Here is a 23851-nt window from a genome sequence, read left to right as displayed (position 1 = left end):
GAGTTGCCTGTGCAACGTCAACCCACCCCTGCGCAACAATAAATGGAATGTGCCGTTTCTACATTTGTTTTATTTCTTTTTCCTGCCCCTAATGAATTGTTTCTGAATTTTACTTGATTTTCTTTTTACATCGCCTCTGATCTTTCATTTTGCATTGAGTTGCTATCCTATCATCTCCTTTTATCATTTCAATTTCTCGTTGGCATCGGATTTCTTTTTTTTTTACTGACTGGTATTTTGATCACTGGCTCTCTGTTGTATCTTCCTGATGGCCATGATCGTCTGCTATATCTGACCCTCTGTTTTCCGCTTTGTTGTTTTGTTGTCTTTTGGCATCCGATTTCCTGTTTTAATAGCATCGAATTATCTTCTGTTCACTTTCATTTATTGTATTAGCTCTGAGAATCCTATATCTCCATTTTGAATTTTTGATTTAAGTTCCATTCTCCATTCCCTTTTGATTCGCATCATCCGCATCATTTTTTTTTTTTCTTCTATTCGGCATATATCGTCTGCATCATACTGCGTCATTTTGAAAATTTTAATCTACGTTCCTGAGATTAATTGTTATAAACCCTTTCCTTTACCTTCAGTTGAAAAAGATATTCATGATGGGTTAGAGAAATCATGATTCAGACACCTTAAAGTCATGCAATCAGGTGCCGTTCAATGACAATCTGCATTAGCCCATCTTCATACATATCTCAGCCTCGTTCCCGCATCTATCCCCTTAGGCATCGTTGTGTTCCATACTCAGTATAGTATAATTCATTGTCATGATTACATTCACTTTTTCCCTTTAAGCACGTCATGTGTCCGGCCCCAATCCTGTGGGTTTCAACTTTCCTTCTGGAATTACTGCCTGAAGAAGATATTATAATTGAGGCTACCTTCCGAACCTCCACCTGCGAGGCCCAACATGAATGCTGCAGGGATATTCGTTATAATAGGATTGCTTGTGCTTATGTTTAAAAAACATTATCTGTGTGTTCGTATGTTTTCTTTAATTCCTTACATCTGTTACACGCTGCCATTTATCTTCATTGCTTTTCCTTCCCATTTCATTAATGTTATATGTCAGTCAATTCCAATCTTATGCGTTTTAAATTTGAGCCATTGTGTTTTAATTTCTTGCCTGGTCTGATTTATATTTTCTGTTTTCATTACAGGTTTTCCTTCCCTCTGATATCACATAATATCATCACCGTGTAATTGTTTTTTTTTTTATTTGGCTATGCATCTTTTGAATATTTTTTGTATTTATCAGATTCAGCACAATCATTTCCTCGCTATTTCCACCTGTTGAGGTTGGGTCACCCTGGTACATCAAAGGGCTACAAAATGTTTCAGTTTTCTACTATTGTCTGCAATATGTTGAAGTAGCTTTAAAATATGTAAATCAGGCCTTGTACCTCTTTATATCTCACTTGCAGAGCATTATTTCCCAACAGTGCTGTAAGCTATTCTGCTACAGCCATTGCCTCTTTGATGGAGGCATGTTCCATATGGACAAAACACCTTACAGATGCTCAAAGCTAAATTAGGGGCTGAAGACCTCCGTATTCAGGATGTTGTTGTTTGGTTAGGATTTTTTTTTTTCTAAGAATGCAGAACAGCAAGAGTATACCAATGCCCATTGTTTAAATCACATTCATAGCCCACCACTTATACATACCTGTAGCACTAACCCCATTAGGCCTCTTAACATAGCATTTGATAAAACTATTGCAATTTCTTATAAATTCCTGTATTAATATCATACACCATCCCCTTGGCTTAGTATTATGAATTAGAGGTGCTACTTTGTAATGTCACCTTCTAAACCCATGCCTACAGGTAATGCAATTTCAAATGCTCTTCATTATGGTTAGCTTGATCCAATTTCCTCAACTTCATATAGTTTATCAATTATATTTGTTCATTAAAGAATCAATATTATTTTCTTTTAGTTCATCATCTGCATATTAAGCATATATTTCTACTTTCTGTACAGTACATCATTTGTCTCCACTACAACTGTCATCATTTTTTTTTATATATTCTCTACAAATATCTGCCCACATGCCTACTTTCTACATCTGCAGTTACATCAGCACATTGCTGAAGTAATCCACTTCACAAACACACCCTGTTATCCCATTGTTCCAGTACTACTTGCAGCAATACACTGTTAATATACAACATGCATTGCATTCTTTCATTAACAGACATGCGTTCAGATCTCAGCAGTTCCAGCCTTGTCGCCGGCTAGTACAAGTGCTACAAGAGAGCATCTTGTGCTGAAACACGAAACTGAGAACAGATGAGCACAAATTGGCTCTGGTGATTCCAGTCTTTGAAGTCCAGCTAGAGTGTTGCCCTTGAGGAAAGCAACTACAGTTGTTCCAACTGATAGAAGCCATGAATCATGTGTGCCCACCTCATGCAAGACCCTACCTCACTCCTTTTTCACTACTTCACAACATTATGATACTATGCTCCATTCGCCTATATTGCCATTGCATTGACCACTCCCGTGGCTGCCATCCCAACATCAAATTTTCACATACATATTTATAGGCACCCTTTGGACATATACCTTGGATCATAAAGGCATCTTCATAAGTAGGCATATACATGAATTCTTTACCATCTGCATTCTTTTATTCAATATAGTGCTTCACCTTACACTAATATTGCTTTGCAGGAATTAGATAGAAATTGCTTTTTCTTTCTTAGCTCAGGAGTATGATTTCAATTCAATTGTAATAGCTAGGTATAAATGAGAAATTTACATTTTCTGCTTTAGGTAGAATGAATGAGCATTATAGAAAATCATGAATTGTTTGATTTCATACATTTTTCTTTATTTCTCAAAATTTCTCACAATAGTGAAACACGAATGGCACGTGCACCATTTCGTAAGAGGTAATGGATGTTAAGTTGATGATCCACATCAATGGCCATAGTCAGGGTGTGGACAAAACTTAACATTTTTACCTTTTACAAAATAACACTGGATCCGCATTGGATCCACTTTCAAAATCATCATATTTTCTTTAAATATTTTCTTCTTTTATTAGAATTTAATCTAAAATTAACTCAAAACATATACCAATGGCCATAGTCAGGGTATATTGAAAGTTAATTTCATTTTAAATTCTATAAAAGCACCAAAATGTATTGCATTCTTCACTTGAATTTAAATGTGGGTATTATATAATATATCCAATGACCATAGTCAGGGATATATTATATCTTCAACCTCATTTTTAATTCATTTAAAGAATGGGATAGCTTTTCAAAATTCCAAATTCAAAATCTTTAAATTCATTTCATCATCATCATATTTTCAAAATTCTATTTCAAAAACCCAAAGTGACTGTGAATATCTCTTCTTCAAATTTCTATTTCAAATTCCAAATCTATCTCAATCTCAAAGTCCAATTTGACTTTGGAATTTCAGAATCATTTCATATTCGAACTCCAAATTCCAAAATCAATTCAAAAATTCAATTTCAAAGTTCAATTTAACTTTGAAGTTATCTTCTGATTTCAAAATCAAGTTCATCCTCTTATTTTCAATCAAAGTTTGGATTTGAATCTCAAAAACTTAAATTTTGGGTTTCTAAAACCCAGATCCATCTTTAAAGGTCCTATTTGGACTTTTCATAATCCAAATCCAAAGTTAAATCCTAATCTCAACTCGGATCCAGATTTCCAAGTATAAACTCAATTCCCCTTTTGGATCTCAGATTTCAGATCCAAAATCCATTCTTTAGGATCCAGAACCCAACTCTACTTTGGATCTCAGACTTCAGATCCAAATCCATTCTAAGATCCAGAACCAACTCTACTTTGGATTTCAGATTATAGATCCAAATTCCACTTAGGATCTAGATCCTCATTCTACTTTGGATCTCAGACTTCAGATCCAGTTCCATTCTAGGATCCAGAACCCAACTCTACTTTGGATCTCAGACTTCAGATCCAAATCCATTCTAAAGATCCAGAACCAACTCTACTTTGGATTTCAGATTATAGATCCAAATTCCACTTAGGATCTAGATCCTCATTCTACTTTGGATCTCAGACTTCAGATCCAGTTCCATTCTAGGATCTAGAACCCAATTCACTTTGGATCTCAGACTTTAGATCCAAATCCATTTTAGGATCCAGAATCCAATCCTACATTGGATCTCAGACTTCAGATCCAATTCCATCTTAGGGTCTGGAATCCAACCCTATCTTGGATCTCAAATTTCAGATCCAAATACCATCTTGGATTCCAAGTCTTGAATCCAATTCCCTTCAAAATTCCAAATCCAAAATTCTACTTTAATTCCAATTCTTAAAGCCAATTCCATTTCATTCAAACCAAGTTCCTATTTCGGATCCTAAATCCAAAAAATCAACTCAAAACTCTATTCAGAATCCAGAACTTGGATTCAGATTTCATCTTGAAATTCCAACTTTTTCAAATCCCATTTCTCAATTCCTTTTGATTTCCTACATTTTCTTCTAAATCCAAAACTTCAAAATTGGAATTCAATTCCATTCCAAATATTCATCCAAGTTCAAATTTCTAAATTCAAAGTCCATTTATGACTTTGAAAATTTTCTTCATTCTCTTTTTATCTCAAGACTTCAAAATCAATTTCCAAATTCCAGATTTATTTTCCTAAAGCTCTGATTATTCTAAAAAACATAGAACTTCAAATCTTAAGTTCTAAGTTAGAAAACATTTCTTCACTTCATCTGATTCACTTGGAAATTCTTCAAAATATTTTCAAAAAGAGCATACATCTTTGCATTTGCACAAGCATGATTCATTGTGCATTTTAGACTTAGGATAAATACTTAGATAAATTCTTTGCAAAGCAAAAGGCATAAAATTCGACCCTTGGTTTGATTACCCCTGGTAAAGGCGCCAGGAACGGTCGAACCTCGTACCGACGAGCGGATCCCGTCTCCCAGTTTTCCCGCAGATATTAAAAAACGGAGGCGAGTTATTTCAAATATTTTTAAAATTAAGGTCAAGTGAGACCCGCAAAAGAGTTCCTCTTCTCTTCTCTTCTTTCTTTTCTCTTCTCTCTTTCTTTCCGTTCTTTTATCTTTTCTTCCGTCAAAAAGGAGAAAAATAAGAGGTTGGAAAGGAAAAGAGAAGGAAGAGAGAGAATATTACGAGAGGAAAATTTTTGCGATGATCACAGATTTGGCGACCGAGATGGGACACGTCTTCGTTCGGTCGAATTTAAATGCATTTTCTTTTGCTTTGACATTATCTAAGTCTTTATTCTACATATGTCAGCTTCATTTCCATGCAAACCTTAGAAGCCTAGATTCTGTCCTAAGCTGACATCATTGCATATAGGATTTAAGTATGGTTTGGTAGGACCATATTGAGGAGATTATTCCATGCTCACATTAGACTTAGGTTTTAAATACAACTCTCCTCAATTTCAGGGATTGAATGTAAACAATGTATGCAAGTGTATGCTTCCTTTCATTTAGATCTATCTCTTTAGGACTTGCATTAGAGCCATCTGACTTTTGCATGTTGAACATGTTTTCAAAAACATCCCTTACCTATATTGTCCCGGTCTTCACGTTGCTGGGCTGTCTCACTGAACCATAGTTCGGGAGAGAGCCTCACAACTGGACCACCTATTTGGGTTCGCCCCCCCCTACCACGTACCTAAGGGCCATAGTCCGAGGTATATCGGTAGGTGCTCAAGAATGTTGGGAAGCCATTACCTTAGAACCGGAGAAATATTTCTATGCCACGTACTTCAAGCTTTGGCTTGGGTATATCGGCGTATCTTGATTGGAATCAGATGATCTGAACCCTAGAGTTAGGATTAAGGTCCTACGAGCCATTTCAACTATTGCATTTAGAGTCAGCCTTTAGGGAGTGCTGTATGCGCATCCTTGTTTATGCAGCTTTAGTTGTGTGATAATTTTCCTATTTTCTTTCATATATATATCAAACCCCTTTTTCAAAACCCTGGGTGTATTTTTCAAAACTTACCCTTATTTTCAAAAACCCCAGGTGTATATTTCTCTCTACCTACATTTCTTTTTTTTATCAAATTTTCTTCAAAACCCTGGAAAATTCCTTTAAAATTTCATCAACCTTTTCAAAATTTCTAGGTTTGATTCTTCAAGAGTCTATCCATAAGTCCTGCATTCTATCTAATTCTCCTTATTTCTTCTTTTACCCCAGTATCATCTCAATGGCGTCAAATTCCCTCGATACTATCTTTCCTTGGGATCATGTCCTCTATCAAATAAGGGATGGAACCCCAGATCTGCGGGTCATCCAGTCTCATACTTTCTTCCCACGGTAGTATTATTCTTGGTTCGCCACCTTCTCACGTATGTTCCCAGATCACTTGGATGACTGCGGGTTGGAGATGGCATCAGCGGTAGGCAAGCGAGTCATCAATGGAGCGTTGATTCAGGCCATGGCAGAACGATGGAATCCACGTACCTGCACATTTTGGTTTCCATGGGGAGAGATGACGCTACTGATGGACGAGTTCAACGACATTATGGGATTGCCTGAACCAGCTAGTCAGCCAGATGATCCTGTCGAGCAGCAATTTTTGATCAACATCAAAGGGGTAGATGTTCGAGAAGCCTTAGCAAGAGCAACGGGGAGCAGATCCTGGCCTCTCACCGAGATTGGTGAGAATCAGTTCATCGACCTGTTCGAATTATATCAAAAGTACGGAGCCTACAAAGAGGTTGACACTTTGTCCCGAGCAGCGAAGGACAGAATTCAGCATGCCATGATCCTGTGCACAGTGGGGTTAGCCTTCTTCCAAGATGGTCAGAATTTTATAGACATCAGAGTCGCTCAGCTCTTTCGGAGATGGGGAAGCAAGCAGACCCGTCAGCTCTCAGTCTCCATGGCCGCATTAGCCTTCCTTTATAGAGGTTTGGCTCGATTCGCTCTTGGGGAGACCATTATGGTAGAAGGATGCACTTATGCCTTGCAGTCGTGGTTCTTACGCCACGTTCCCTCGAAGGCCAGTTCTTTCAGATTCAACAGTAAGCAACCGAAGACAGTCATCCAATGCCGAGCTCTGATCGAGAAGCTGCATCAGGAGGAGATCACCTGGGATTTCTTTGACAGAAAAGAGACTGTTCCTCGATACACTTATCCCGTGACAAGCGCTACAAGTTGATGGGCCCTTTCTTTTGTGTCGATTATCAGCCGGAACGATGTCTGAGGCAGTTTTCACAGCGGCAGGTCCGTGCCAACACCCGTTTCTCGACAGGCAATGTGTCAGAATTCAACCTGCAGTCGGATCAGTGGTCTGGGGCATATCATGTCACAAAATATACCTGGAACTCCTTTATTTCTCTGTCTATATTTTCTGGGCCAAATGTATCATCTGAATATCAAGAGTGGTGGCAAATTGTCTGCCCACCCTCTCTTTGTCCTTGAAAGTTACAAATATCAATAAAATTTTGGTTTTTGGCCAAAAATGTTATTTTCTGTATTTTGTTTGTAGCACAAATAAAAGTCACAAAAACTTGAGTGACGACCTAATCCCAGGTAAAAGGGATATTCCTTCCGCATTTCTTCAAATCTTATCATGGTTGACGACCTCGCCTAGGTAACAAGGCACATTTCTCTGTTATCATCAAATGGTAACACAATAATCACAAATCGTGTGATGACCCAATCCCGGGTAATGGGATAATCTCTTGAAATTGTCTACCAAATCCCCTCATTTCTTGCTTTCTCTCGAAGAAATTATGATTTTCAAAAAGCTTCTCCATACTCTAACCATTCCCATATTCTGCAGGGAAGCTTAGGCATCTGGAAAATGGTTCAGACAAGGGCTGACAAGAGGGCTGCTCAACAACACAGTGACAACGAGTCAGAGGAGATGAATTCTCCTAGATTGACCAAGAAGCATGACTCCGAAGATGAAAGCGATGTTGATCCGGCCATGTACCAGATTTTTCAGAAAATGATGACTAAAATGATGGGCGAGCAGGCTAAGGCGGTTCCAAAGAAGGCGGCTTCTAAGACCAAAGCTAAGAAGAAGCCCATGAAAAGGCCCGTCAAGATCAGCAAGCAAAAGGTACAGCGTGACAGTACCTCTGAAGATTCTGAGTCAGCAGAAGAAAATTCTGAAGAAGAGCAGTTGATTTACATCCCGAAACATCTGCGGCAGTCCAAGATGCCGGTAGAGGAGCCAGTGTTAGTGAACAAGCCCAAGTATGGGGCCCCCGCAGAAGACTCGATCCAGGCATTGACAAAAATCGTCAAAGACCTGCAAGTCCGGGACAAAGGAAAAAGGGCATACACTAGGCAGGATTTCTACCTTGGTTTGGAAGGAGACATCAATTTGCAGAATCTCCCCCGAAAATTCATTAAATTCGATGGATCCGGAGACCCCAAGGCCCACCTTGCCATGTTCTTCGCAGAATGCGCCCGGTTCAGCGAAGACAACCGTGCCCTCTTCCTCTGTTTTCCCCGCAGTTTGGAGGGAATAGTCGCCAAATGGTATGCCGAGCATGTCAATCCCATCGAGTTAAGGGATTTTGACAAAGTCGTTAATATGTTTGTGGAACGCTTCCTATTCAACACGGAAGCTCTGCCCACCCTGAACCACCTGTGCAACCTGAAACAAGAACCCAATGAAAAGGCTAGGGATTTTATCCACAAGTGGAGAAGTCTATGCAACAAAATGAGAAACCCTATCTCTGAGGAGCATGCCCTCCAAATCATTCTCAACAACTTCTCCCAGCCCCTAAAAAGCCTCCTCTTCCCATATCCCTCCAAGTCGTTTATTGAACTGACGGAGCGAGCAGAATGGCTCGAGATGGGAGTAGAGAACGGGATGTACGAAGGTGTTGCCTTAGCCAAAAATGTGCAAGACCCAAAGAAGAAGGCACACTTCACCTACTCCGCCGAGGTTCCAGGGGATGATCAGGGCAGTAGCAGCAAACAGGGCAGTGGCAGTGGCACAAAGCCCGAGCAGAACAGAGGAAGGAAAGGGAAATTCTTCAAGAGCAATGATAAGCCTCTCCCGACCGGTCCTCAACAAAAGGGGGACCTTCAAGAAAAACCTAAACATATAAACTGGAGCAGGGATCGGAAGTTTACTCCCCTCGACCAGCCACTGGAGAAGATTTTGGAATATTTACTGTCTCACGGGATGGTAAAACTTCCCAAGGTGGCAGATCCACCAGTGCTCATGGGAAGATTTAAGGAACAATACTGCAAATTCCACAGAGCGATGGGCCACGACACTGAGTACTGCTTCGTCCTGAAGCATCTGATTCAGGATTGTATTGATAAAAGCATCCTCATCGAGGATGAAGAAGAGGGCAAAATGGACATTCTGTCCGCCCCATTCCCAAAACATTCAGTGTCAACCGTTTCAGAAGATTCTTTTCTCCTGCAGAGTCACATACATCCTTGCTCCAGCAAAGAAATAAGTTTGCAGCATCAGGTGATGGTTCTACATCAGAATCAACCTGCATTTCAGAGAGGGGATATCCTCTCATTTTTAAATATTAGAAACATGTCAGTTGAGAGTGGAAAAATCCAAGTTTTTCCAAAAAGATTTGTGAAAAGGGAAGCCTGCATAGAGGAAGCAGAAACCTCGGAAGCAGCAGAAGAACGGGCCAAAAGCCTTCAGAAGCCCATCACAGCGCTCTCCAACATCTCCATCTTTGAGTTGACTCACGACTTTCCCCAGCATAAAGAAAAACTAGATGATCTATTAAGAAAGATTAAAGTAAAGCCGGGCACCACGCCCGAAGACATGGCGCAGATAGTAAACCAAGCAATGACTAACGCGCCTATTACCTTTTCAGATGAGGACTTGCCTAAGCCTCATTCATTCCACAACAATGCATTGTATATAGTGGTCAGGACCAGGGGCATGACTGTCCCGCACGTACTCATTGATGGGGGCAGTAGTCTGAATATTTGCCCAGAAATGACAGCGAAAGCATTGGGATTAAAGGAGGAAGAATATGTGCCTGATCCCATCACCATCTATGGCTTCGATAATTATGGGCAAATTGCCAAAGGCAAAGTCTTTTTGGAAATCTTCATCAACTACTCAGTGCATACTGTGTTGTTCTATGTCGTCAATGTACCACCGACTTACAATCTTCTGTTGGGACGAACATGGATCCACAATGCCAATGCCGTTCCATCAACTCTCCACCAGTGCATCAAGTGGTCTAAGGGTGGAATGATCACCACCATTTTGGGTGAAGATCCTGAAGAGAGGCTGCCACAGCCTATGGTTCCTCGTTCGACATTCACAGCTGATATTCCAAGCATCCGAGAAGCGGATGAGATCAATCTCAGTGACAGTCTAGAGATGCTGAAGCTAAAAGATGTCATGGAAGAAGAAAATGTCGCAGCCACGGTCCAATGGCAGGGACCTTGTTTCTTCAAGTTAGGAGGACGCATTGATTACGCCTCCTTCAAAGATCACCCTTTATTCCCCCAGTTCTCCAAAGCCAGAAAGGGATTTGATCTGCTGATAAAACATGGATACCAGCCATTCCGAGGCATGGGGAAAGATGAAGACGGCATGATAGAGCCCATCATTCCAGTTCGGCATGCGGACAGTTCAGGGTTGGGGTTCACCGGCCAAGATTCCAGCAAAAAAAAAAAAAAACAATTTTTGTCAAAGGAAACAAGTGAAGATGATGCCTTAGTTTTCCTGCTTTCTTTTATTCTCTTTTTATCTTGTAGGGACAATACAGTCCCATCTTTTGTTAAAATCTTGTAAATACTTTACTTCAATCAATGAAAGATCAAAATTTTCTCTTCAAGTATCCATCAATTCCTTCTTATACTTTGTCTATATCATCACTCTTGCTTTATATAAAATTTTTTGATTTGGCTCATACTTTCTCTTAAAAACAACCTCTTTTTGGCATTTTCAAGACCATTAACTCCTGAATCAATGACAAGATTTGTTATCAATCCCAAGTATCTAAAATTGGCAAGGTTTCCTGAGATGAAAGACAGAGCAGAGGTCAGTCAGGCAACAGAGCAGACTGAAGAGCCAGCTGAATTTGATTCCACTATTCAGAATTTACCAGAATTTGCTCACATTCAGAAGCAGGATGAACCATCAGCCTTGGTTCAAGATCCAACTGAGGATATCAACATTGGGTCGGAAGATGATCCGAAGATTCTCAAAATTGGGTCGAGCCTAAGCGAAATTGAAAAAGCTAGACTCATCCAATTCCTCCAAAGGCATCAGGAAGTATTTGCCTGGACTTACGAAGATATGCCAGGGTTGGATATCAAACTGGTTGAGCATCGACTCAAGTTGAAACCAGAAGCCAGACCAATCAAGCAGAAATTGAGGAAATTAGACCCTCGAATTGAGCAACAAGTCAAAGAAGGACTGGAAGATTTATTGAAAGCAGGCTTCATCCGGGCCATTGATTACCCAAATTGGTTGGCAAATATCGTAGCAGTCCCTAAAAAGAATGGAAAAATTTGGATCTGCATTGATTTCAGGGAACTCAATAAGGCTACCCCGAAAGATGATTATCCACTTCCTAATATTGACCTCTTGATCGATAGCACAGCAGGTCACGCCATGTTTTCTTTCATGGACGGATATTCAGGTTATAATCAGATCAAGTTGGCCGTTCGTGATCAGTCGAAGACCTCATTTACTACTCCATGGGGAACCTTCTGCTATACAGTTATGCCATTTGGGCTCAAAAATGCCGGGGCGACTTATCAAAGGGCAATGGCCGTTATTTTCCACGATCAAATGCACAAGAATATGGATGCGTATGTGAATGACATTTTGGTTAAGTCTAAAGAAGAAGAGGATCACCTCGATGCTCTTAGTTAAGTTTTTGAAAGACTTATTCTTTACAAATTGAGGCTTAACCCTCAGAAATGTGTTTTTGGAGTAGAGTCCGGCAAACTGCTCGGCTTTATTATCAGCAAGAAAGGGATCGAGGTGGATCCGGCTAAAGCAAAAGCCATTATTGACATGCCGCCTCCAACTAATCTGAGAGAGCTGCGAAGCCTTCAAGGGCGTATTCAGTCTATTCGCAGGTTCATCTCCAATTTGGCTATGAGATGTGAGCCTTTTAACCACTTGCTGAGAAAAGGAGTTAAATTTGAATGGGGATCAGAATGTCAGCTCTCGTTCGAGCGCATCAAGCAGTATCTCCTTAATCCACCAGTTTTAAAGCCGCCTAAGCTGGGAAAGCCTCTCTTGCTATATATTTCAGTCAATCAAAATGCCTGTGGTGGATTCCTCGCTCAGTATGAAGAAGGCAGTTTGATAGAGCACGCCATCTACTACGTGAGCAAAACATTCATTGATTATGAAAAGAAGTATTCTCAGATGGAGAAGACTTGTCTAGCTCTGGTCTGGATGTGCCAGAAATTGAGACATTACTTATTGGCTTCTGAAATCAAGTTTCTATCTAAACTTAATCCGCTCAGATACATTCTTGAACAACCTTTTCTCACTAGACGAATCGCAAAGTGGCAAGTCCTGTTGATGCAATATGACTTAGAGTATGTTTCTCAAAAGTCGATTAAGGGCCAAGCGATCGCAGATCAGTTGGCAGATTTCCCTCCGACAGAAGAAATTAAAACAGAGGATGATTTTCCTGACGAGCACATCTGTAATGTCCAACAGCCCCCAGTTTGGAACTTGTTCTTCGATGGCTCTAAAAATATGTCTGGCATCGGGATTGGAGTCCTGTTGATCACTCCAGAAAAAGAAATGATCCCTTATTCTCTTAAGCTTGGTTTCCAATGCACTCATAATATGGCCGAGTATGAAGCTTTAATACAAGGCCTCAAAATTCTGCAATGTTTCAATGTCAAGAGAGTGCACGCCTTTGGCGACTCACTACTTGTTGTTAGTCAAGTTAACACTGAATGGCAAGTGAAAGATCCCAAATTGATCCCATATCAGAAGATCGTCTTAGCTCTTGTTGACAGCTTCGAAGAATTTCAGCTCAATCACATCAGAAGAGAGCATAATCAGATAGCCGATGGCTTAGCCAGTTTGGGCTCCATTTTATCATTCAAAGGTGGTGAGTCATGTCGCTCTTTCGAAGTTGGCAGACTCGAACAACCCGCTTTCGATTCAATTATGCAAGTAAATCAGGTCAATCAGAAGGAGAAGCCTTGGTATCAAAGTATCAAGAATTTCATTGAGTCTGGTGAATTTTCACCAGAAATGCCTAAAAGGGAGCAACGTGCAATCCAGCGTATGTCTACCCGATATTTCATTCTCGCCAATGTCCTCTACCGCCGTGGATTCAGTTCTGAGTATTCAAGGTGTTTAGACAAAGAAGAAGCTATGGAAGTTATCCAAGAGGCACATGAAGGGATTTGTGGTGGTCATGCTGGCTATCAAAATCTCGTCAAGCAGATCGTTCGAGCAGGGTACTATTGGAATACCATGCAGCAAGACTGTCATGGATTTGTGAAAAATGCGTCAAGTGCCAATTACACGCGCCTTATATTCATGCTCCGGCCACATATCTACAATCAGTTGTTTCTCCTTGGCCATTTTCTATGTGGGCTTTTGACGTCGTCGGCCCGATTACTCCTTCTGCTTCCAACGGCCACAAATACTTCCTGGCTGCGACAGAGTATTTCATGAAATGGGTTGAAGCTGCTACTCTACGCACAGTAGAAGGCCGCCATGTGGTTTCTTTCATTCATAAGAACATCCTTTGCCGCTTCGGCATACCACATGATATTGTCTCAGATAATGGAACCCATTTCAAAAATGAGAGGATGAAAACCTTCTGTGCTAAATTCAGAATTTGCCATCACTTCTCAGCTCCTTATTATCCTCAAGGGAATGGCCAAGCAGAGGCCACCAATAAGATCTTGATTCGTATTTTGGAAAGGACTGTGAAGACAGGTCGAGATTGGCACGAGAAAATTCATAACGCGCTTTGGGCATATCGGACCACCATTCGGACTCCGACTAATGCCACTCCTTCAGAACTCGTTTACGGGACTGAAGTGGTGTTACCTCTCCATATCCAAAAGCCCGCTCTCAAATTCGCTTCTCTCATAGAATTGCCACTTGATCAGTATCAGCAGCAGAGATTGGTGCAATTAGATTTACTGGATGAAAAGAGGCTCAAAGCAGCAGAGCACGCTCAAGCTTATCGACAGAGGATAGCTCGACATTATGCCAAGTCTGTCATTGAGAGAAAATTTTGAGTTAACGATTTGGTGCTCAGATCGACAGCTCATCTCAAGCATCGACCACAAGGCAAGTGGTCACCCAATTGGGAAGGCCCTTATGTGGTTAAGGAAGCTTTGCCTCGCAATTCGTATCGTCTAATCAATGCAGATGGGGTGGAGATGCCATATCCCATCAATGCTCTGCATTTGAAGAAATTTTATACTTAGAATTTTCATTCAAAAATCTTTTGTACTATTCAAAAGGTCATTTCAATAAAAATAATGATCTTCTCTTACATTCTTCTCCATGATACTGGGGCATTTTATTTTTCTTCCATCATATGCAGGCAGGATTAGACGAAAGTTCCTCTCCTCAAATTTTGATAATTCTTAATTGGTCCTGTGATTTTTATTGTCTTTTCATTTGATTCATTTTGCTTTGATCAGATTTACATCAAGCTAATGCTCGTTTATGTCAAGTTTTAACAAACTTTCCAATCTTATTAAAAAAAAAAATTCTACTTTTATCTTCAAATCACCCCTGTCAGGATAAGGGATAAACCTGATGCCTCCTTTCAATGAGGTATTCTTCCTTTTATTTCCCCCGTTCAGGATAAGGGGATAAATCCTGAATTATCTTCTAAAAACTCATTTTGAAAGATCTAAGCTCATCTTCAAAACCCAGTTCTCGCATTGGTTGTTTTCAAACCTTTCAATCATATATAGAGCACATCTGAAAAACCCGGTTCTCACACCGGTAACCTTCTAAAATCAGTCTTCTGACCAAAGACCTTTCTCCTTCTAAATTCAAGTTCTGACTTAAATATTCCCAAAACTTCATGTATTTTTCAAAAGATCCAGCTTTTGCCGGTCATGTATTTCCAAAGGATCCAGCATCTCGCTGGTCATATATTTCCAAAAGATCCAGCATCTCGCTGGTCATGTATTTCCAGAGGATCCAGCATCTCGTTGGCCCTGTATTCCAAAAGATCCAGCTCCCGCTGGTCGTGTATTCCAAAAGATCAAACCCTTAGGGTGCGACTCCTCAATTCTATCATTTCAAGGTCTTCAATTCTATCAGTTTCCCAACCTCTGGTTGTAATATCCTCAAAGTCTTATTATTTTCTCAACCCTCGGGTTATAATCTCCCAAATTCAATCACTTTCAAACCATCAGATTAAATCCTTCATTCTCGAAATCCAGTTGTCATAACTGGTCGGGATTTAAAATCCAGTTTTCATAACTGGTCGGGATTTGAAATCCAGTATTTTTCACTGGTCGGGATTTGAAATCCAGTTGTCATAACTGGTCGGGATTTGAAATCCAGTATTTTTCACTGGTCGGGATTTGAAATCTAGTTGTCATAACTGGTCGGGATTTGAAATCCAGTTATTTATAACTGGTCGGGATTTGAAATCCAGTTGTCATAACTGGTCGGGATTTGAAATCCAGTTTTCATAACTGGTCGGGATTTGAAATCCAGTTGTCATAACTGGTCGGGATTTGAAATCCAGTTTTCATAACTGGTCGGGATTTAAAATCCAGTTTTATAACTGGTCGGGATTTGAAATACAGTTGTCACAACTGGTCGGGATTTGAAATCCAGTATTTTTCACTGGTTGGGATTTGAAATCCAGTGTTTTCACTGGTCGGGATTATCAAAAATCCAGTTTCTCATAAACTGGTCGGGATTTCCAAAACCTAATATATTTCATCTGTCCAGTTTTCTAAAGTCTGATTTGTTGCACCATTTCTTTAAATTACAGCTAAATGTCTCATCAAAATCTATATTGAGTGATTATTTCATAAGAAATTCGTGAAAACTTTGCCAATTTGCTAAAAGCATTAGTTGATTCTAAAAGTCTGACTGCACGAAAAGAATTTTCTCAAATTACCTCTTCTATTTCCTTCCAAAAAAGGTGAAACTTTTCGCGAAAAGAGGTAAAATTCAAATCTTTTCCTGTTGATCAACCGAAAGGGTGTAAGAAATGTCCTCGATATGATCAATAAAAGAAATCTTCAATGATGTTGAAAAGCCAGAAGAGAATTGATATTGATCTTGGCTATGACGCATGTTTTAAAAATGATTTTCTGACAATCAGGCAGTGGAAATATCTTGAGCTATAAAAAGAATCCACTCAACCCATCCCTTCTCATTTTCGTTTAAAAGTTGCAATCAAATATCCACAAAAGGGATCTCTCAATTGTCGTCAAGATGAAGGCGAATTAAGCGAGTAGACCCCCGGGGCCAAAGAAGATTTGTAACATCTCCAAGATGACGGAGTTTGTGACGGATCCTTCCAGAGAAAGTTCAGATCACCGTCGAGATGAAGGCGAGTGTGATGAACCTACCAACAAACCCTAAAAGATATTTGATTTCTGCTATCATCTAAAGACCTTTTGAGCCAGTGAGATCAATAGAACCCCTGAGATAAAAGAAGGATCGGAGCATCTCCAAGATGAAGGAGTTTGTGACATGCCCTTCCCTGAAAAAAGAGAAAAAGTCAGGACATCCAAATGAAGGATGATAAGAAAAACCCAAGAAAGCCCAATGACTCAAAAGAGTGCAAAAAGATCATTGTGGGAAAAACACCCGGATATCAAACTGCCGAAGCTGCCAGAAGTCACCTTTTCTCGTGCAAAATTCTTTTATCAATATCTCTTCATTTCCCGCTTTTATGAAATTAAGAATATTTCTTCTATTCTCATATCAGGGAAATGGATAGCTTCCTTGAAGAAAATCATCAGTGCTAAAAATTTGAATCTGACTCTTAGAATGGAGGAGTTAACCTCATTTGGGGGAAATACTCTAGGTAAAAGAGGGCATATCTTTTGCACATACGTGCACATTCCCAAGCATTTGAATCAGCTATAATTTTATCCTATTGGCAAAATTTCTCTAGCCATTTCAAGAATGAAATAAACATTCAATATCCATTTTGATGCAACTTAGCGTTGTCTATATCTTCCAGAAGAGTTGCCTCATCCAGTGGAAGCATCTCTTCCTGTCCCATCACGGTTTTCTCATTAAAAGAATTCCGTAGGGACGACCCACTTAGGATAAGGGTAAAAACCTGAACCATTTGCGAAAGATTCTTTGATTTCAAAAGCTATTTCAGTCTCAGTGATGAGACGCCCAATTTCTTCCCCTTTTCAAAGCTTTAGGAACTCTATATTTCCTCCTTTCGCAAAAACCCCTCTCGGATTTGTTCGTCCAAGTTCCGAAGGTCCCATCGTGCTTTCTCCATTTCTGAGAAACCCATATGGTAGATTTCCTATCCAGGTTAAAAGTTAACCCGGAACCTCGCTTCGCGAGGTATCTTCCTTACAGGTTTGGGTTAAACCTGAGTCTCGTTCCAACGAGATTCCTCGTTTGAATGAGATGATTTCTTCTAGTCCCACCATTGTTCTTCCCATCAAGGAACCCATGCTTCATATATTCCTCCAAGAAAGGATCATACTCGAGCTTCATTTCACAAGGCGTTTTCCAAAATGTCCCATCAAGGTACTCATGTATTCCTTTTCTCATTTCCAAATTCATTTTTTTTATATATCTTCGTCCCATCCAGGCTAAGGGCTAAACCTGAATCATTCCAAAAAGAGTATCTTGTCTCACCCATGAGACCTGATCAAAATTTTCATCTCCCACCATTTCAGAATTTTCACCTAAAAGTCCCATCACGATTTCCTCGTTTTCTACTCGATCATATCATCTTCGAGGATTTCGTCTCCCCACAACCATTCAGGATAAGGTCTTTAACCTGAGAAGTCATATTTTCAAGATAATTCTTCCACACCCAGTTCAGATCTGCTGACTGGGGCATTTTCAAAATTTGGAGTGTTGTCTTTGCCACTAAGCTCGGCTCTCAACCGGCTTAGTAACAAAGAGGGGCATCTGTGAACACCCCAAATTTTTCAAAGTCTTGTAAAAATGACCCTTTTGCCCCTAACCCCGTTTTTCTGAGAAAATCAAGTTATTTCTTCAGATTTTTGGATTAGATTCCACATTGACATATTCAAAATCAACTTCGGGTCTGAACTCAGTATTTTAAATCCAAATCTGAGCCCCGTTGTCCGATTTCCAAAATAAAAGCACAAAAATACCAAAAAATGATTTTGAAAGGCTCGGGCGGCTCATCCGGCACTCTGTTGGATCCTCGACCCTATATTTCTCAATTCGAGGTTGTAAACCTCGAATATTTCTCAAAAATCCAGACATAAATCCACTTTCTGAAGAAATCTTTCTCAAAAAGTCGCCTTGAGTTCTCAGAAAAACCCTCTTTTGTAAATATTTTACAAAAACACAAAAAATTAGTTTTAATCTTCGTTTTCTCGTAAAACTTTAGGATTTCATTCTAAAAATACAAAAAATAGAAAAATAACATAAAAACCCAAAAATCGAGAAAAGCCACAAAAAAAAAAAAACGGGTGATTTTCAAGCTTTTGAAGCCATTTTTTTTGCAAAAAGGCTCATTCCTTAAAACCATCTTTTTAAATTTTTTAAAAGGGGAACCTCCTTTTTGAAAAAAGGAAACTTTCAAACGGCCATTTCCTCTCTCCATCGCAGATCTGCAAACGGCCTCCCCTTTTCTCCGCCCTCGATCTTCAACAAAACCACCTTCCGGACCCTTCCTCTTCCCTCAATAAGAAGAGGTGGAGGAGGAGGGGTCGGGCATCGAAAATTTTGGCCTCCATACCCCCTGCGCATTACTCTCGAGCCTCTCTCTCTTTCCTGAAGGAAACCCATCTTCTTTACATCATCCATTTTTTTTTTCTCCTTCATCCCTTATCAGCATCTTTTTATCACAAGGCATCGAGTCTCTCTACAAAACCCATTATCGACTTCTTCTTATCGAGGATCCATCAGTTCCCTCCATCGGGCACCACTCATTCACCGGCATCGATTTTTTTTCTTCTCATCCATCAAGTTTCCTCCATCAACGCTCTGATCTCCTCCCTCCTTCAGAAGTCCTGCGAACAAGGAAGTCGATCCAGCCTCTTCCTTCAAGACTCCAAACAAATACGGTAAGAACCTCTCCCCTTTATTTCCTCTGCTTTGATTTTTTTTTCTTTTTTTGATTTTCTGGTTTCTGCCCGTTAAAGCACCATCGGTGGTGTTGAGTTGCCTGTGCAACGTCAACCCACCCCTGCGCAACAATAAATGGAATGTGCTGTTTCTACATTTGTTTTATTTCTTTTTCCTGCCCCTAATGAATTGTTTCTGAATTTTACTTGATTTTCTTTTTACATCGCCTCTGATCTTTCATTTTGCATTGAGTTGCTATCCTATCATCTCCTTTTATCATTTCAATTTCTCGTTGGCATCGGATTTCTTTTTTTTTTACTGACTGGTATTTTGATCACTGGCTCTCTGTTGTATCTTCCTGATGGCCATGATCGTCTGCTATATCTGACCCTCTGTTTTCCGCTTTGTTGTTTTGTTGTCTTTTGGCATCCGATTTCCTGTTTTAATAGCATCGAATTATCTTCTGTTCACTTTCATTTATTGTATTAGCTCTGAGAATCCTATATCTCCATTTTGAATTTTTGATTTAAGTTCCATTCTACATGTATATCTTGTTTTTTTTTTCTCTTCGCATCTCATTGGCATCCATTCCCTTTTGATTCGCATCATCCGCATCATTTTTTTTTTCTTCTATTCGGCATATATCGTCTGCATCATACTGCGTCATTTTGAAAATTTTAATCTACGTTCCTGAGATTAATTGTTATAAACCCTTTCCTTTACCTTCAGTTGAAAAAGATATTCATGATGGGTTAGAGAAATCATGATTCAGACACCTTAAAGTCATGCAATCAGGTGCCGTTCAATGACAATCTGCATTAGCCCATCTTCATACATATCTCAGCCTCGTTCCCGCATCTATCCCCTTAGGCATCGTTGTGTTCCATACTCAGTATAGTATCATTCATTGTCATGATTACATTCACTTTTTCCCTTTAAGCACATCATGTGTCCGGCCCCAATCCTGTGGGTTTCAACTTTCCTTCTGGAATTACTGCCTGAAGAAGATATTATAATTGAGGCTACCTTCCGAACCTCCACCTGCGAGGCCCAACATGAATGCTGCAGGGATATTCGTTATAATAGGATTGCTTGTGCTTATGTTTAAAAAACATTATCTGTGTGTTCGTATGTTTTCTTTAATTCCTTACATCTGTTACACGCTGCCATTTATCTTCATTGCTTTCCCTTTCCATTTCATTAATGTTATATGTCAGTCAATTCCAATCTTATGCGTTTTAAATTTGAGCCATTGTGTTTTAATTTCTTGCCTGGTCTCATTTATATTTTCTGTTTTCATTACAGGTTTTCCTTCCCTCTGATATCACATAATATCATCACCGTGTAATTGTTTTTTTTTTTATTTGGCTATGCATCTTTTGAATATTTTTTGTATTTATCAGATTCAGCACAATCATTTCCTCGCTATTTCCACCTGTTGAGGTTGGGTCACCCTGGTACATCAAAGGGCTACAAAATGTTTCAGTTTTCTACTATTGTCTGCAATATGTTGAAGTAGCTTTAAAATATGTAAATCAGGCCTTGTACCTCTTTATATCTCACTTGCAGAGCATTATTTCCCAACAGTGCTGTAAGCTATTCTGCTACAGCCATTGCCTCTTTGATGGAGGCATGTTCCATATGGACAAAACACCTTACAGATGCTCAAAGCTAAATTAGGGGCTGAAGACCTCCGTATTCAGGATGTTGTTGTTTGGTTAGGATTTTTTTTTTTTTCTAAGAATGCAGAACAGCAAGAGTATACCAATGCCCATTGTTTAAATCACATTCATAGCCCACCACTTATACATACCTGTAGCACTAACCCCATTAGGCCTCTTAACATAGCATTTGATAAAACTATTGCAATTTCTTATAAATTCCTGTATTAATATCATACACCATCCCCTTGGCTTAGTATTATGAATTAGAGGTGCTACTTTGTAATGTCACCTTCTAAACCCATGCCTACAGGTAATGCAATTTCAAATGCTCTTCATTATGGTTAGCTTGATCCAATTTCCTCAACTTCATATAGTTTATCAATTATATTTGTTCATTAAAGAATCAATATTATTTTCTTTTAGTTCATCATCTGCATATTAAGCATATATTTCTACTTTCTGTACAGTACATCATTTGTCTCCACTACAACTGTCATCATTTTTTTTTATATATTCTCTACAAATATCTGCCCACATGCCTACTTTCTACATCTGCAGTTACATCAGCACATTGCTGAAGTAATCCACTTCACAAACACACCCTGTTATCCCATTGTTCCAGTACTACTTGCAGCAATACACTGTTAATATACAACATGCATTGCATTCTTTCATTAACAGACATGCGTTCAGATCTCAGCAGTTCCAGCCTTGTCGCCGGCTAGTACAAGTGCTACAAGAGAGCATCTTGTGCTGAAACACGAAACTGAGAACAGATGAGCACAAATTGGCTCTGGTGATTCCAGTCTTTGAAGTCCAGCTAGAGTGTTGCCCTTGAGGAAAGCAGCTACAGTTGTTCCAACTGATAGAAGCCATGAATCATGTGTGCCCACCTCATGCAAGACCCTACCTCACTCCTTTTTCACTACTTCACAACATTATGATACTATGCTCCATTCGCCTATATTGCCATTGCATTGACCACTCCCGTGGCTGCCATCCCAACATCAAATTTTCACATACATATTTATAGGCACCCTTTGGACATATACCTTGGATCATAAAGGCATCTTCATAAGTAGGCATATACATGAATTCTTTACCATCTGCATTCTTTTATTCAATATAGTGCTTCACCTTACACTAATATTGCTTTGCAGGAATTAGATAGAAATTGCTTTTTCTTTCTTAGCTCAGGAGTATGATTTCAATTCAATTGTAATAGCTAGGTATAAATGAGAAATTTACATTTTCTGCTTTAGGTAGAATGAATGAGCATTATAGAAAATCATGAATTGTTTGATTTCATACATTTTTCTTTATTTCTCAAAATTTCTCACAATGGTGAAACACGAATGGCACGTGCACCATTTCGTAAGAGGTAATGGATGTTAAGTTGATGATCCACATCAATGGCCATAGTCAGGGTGTGGACAAAACTTAACATTTTTACCTTTTACAAAATAACACTGGATCCGCATTGGATCCACTTTCAAAATCATCATATTTTCTTTAAATATTTTCTTCTTTTATTAGAATTTAATCTAAAATTAACTCAAAACATATACCAATGGCCATAGTCAGGGTATATTGAAAGTTAATTTCATTTTAAATTCTATAAAAGCACCAAAATGTATTGCATTCTTCACTTGAATTTAAATGTGGTTATTATATAATATATCCAATGACCATAGTCAGGGATATATTATATCTTCAACCTCATTTTTAATTCATTTAAAGAATGGGATAGCTTTTCAAAATTCCAAATTCAAAATCTTTAAATTCATTTCATCATCATCATATTTTCAAAATTCTATTTCAAAAACCCAAAGTGACTGTGAATATCTCTTCTTCAAATTTCTATTTCAAATTCCAAATCTATCTCAATCTCAAAGTCCAATTTGACTTTGGAATTTCAGAATCATTTCATATTCGAACTCCAAATTCCAAAATCAATTCAAAAATTCAATTTCAAAGTTCAATTTAACTTTGAAGTTATCTTCTGATTTCAAAATCAAGTTCATCCTCTTATTTTCAATCAAAGTTTGGATTTGAATCTCAAAAACTTAAATTTTGGGTTTCTAAAACCCAGATCCATCTTTAAAGGTCCTATTTGGACTTTTCATAATCCAAATCCAAAGTTAAATCCTAATCTCAACTCGGATCCAGATTTCCAAGTATAAACTCAATTCCCCTTTTGGATCTCAGATTTCAGATCCAAAATCCATTCTTTAGGATCCAGAACCCAACTCTACTTTGGATCTCAGACTTCAGATCCAAATCCATTCTAAGATCCAGAACCAACTCTACTTTGGATTTCAGATTATAGATCCAAATTCCACTTAGGATCTAGATCCTCATTCTACTTTGGATCTCAGACTTCAGATCCAGTTCCATTCTAGGATCCAGAACCCAACTCTACTTTGGATCTCAGACTTCAGATCCAAATCCATTCTAAAGATCCAGAACCAACTCTACTTTGGATTTCAGATTATAGATCCAAATTCCACTTAGGATCTAGATCCTCATTCTACTTTGGATCTCAGACTTCAGATCCAGTTCCATTCTAGGATCCAGAACCCAATTCACTTTGGATCTCAGACTTTAGATCCAAATCCATTTTAGGATCCAGAATCCAATCCTACATTGGATCTCAGACTTCAGATCCAATTCCATCTTAGGGTCCGGAATCCAACCCTATCTTGGATCTCAAATTTCAGATCCAAATACCATCTTGGATTCCAAGTCTTGAATCCAATTCCCTTCAAAATTCCAAATCCAAAATTCTACTTTAATTCCAATTCTTAAGGCCAATTCCATTTCATTCAAACCAAGTTCCTATTTCGGATCCTAAATCCAAAAAATCAACTCAAAACTCTATTCAGAATCCAGAACTTGGATTCGGATTTCATCTTGAAATTCCAACTTTTTCAAATCCCATTTCTCAATTCCTTTTGATTTCCTACATTTTCTTCTAAATCCAAAACTTCA

This window comes from Nuphar pumila, chromosome 15, assembly GCF_984573655.1.
Source record: "Nuphar pumila chromosome 15, dmNupPumi1.hap1.1, whole genome shotgun sequence".
NCBI classification, from domain to species: Eukaryota; Viridiplantae; Streptophyta; class Magnoliopsida; order Nymphaeales; family Nymphaeaceae; genus Nuphar; species Nuphar pumila.
The sequence above is the reverse complement of the archived record's forward strand: the minus strand, read 5'-3'. Positions refer to the sequence as shown.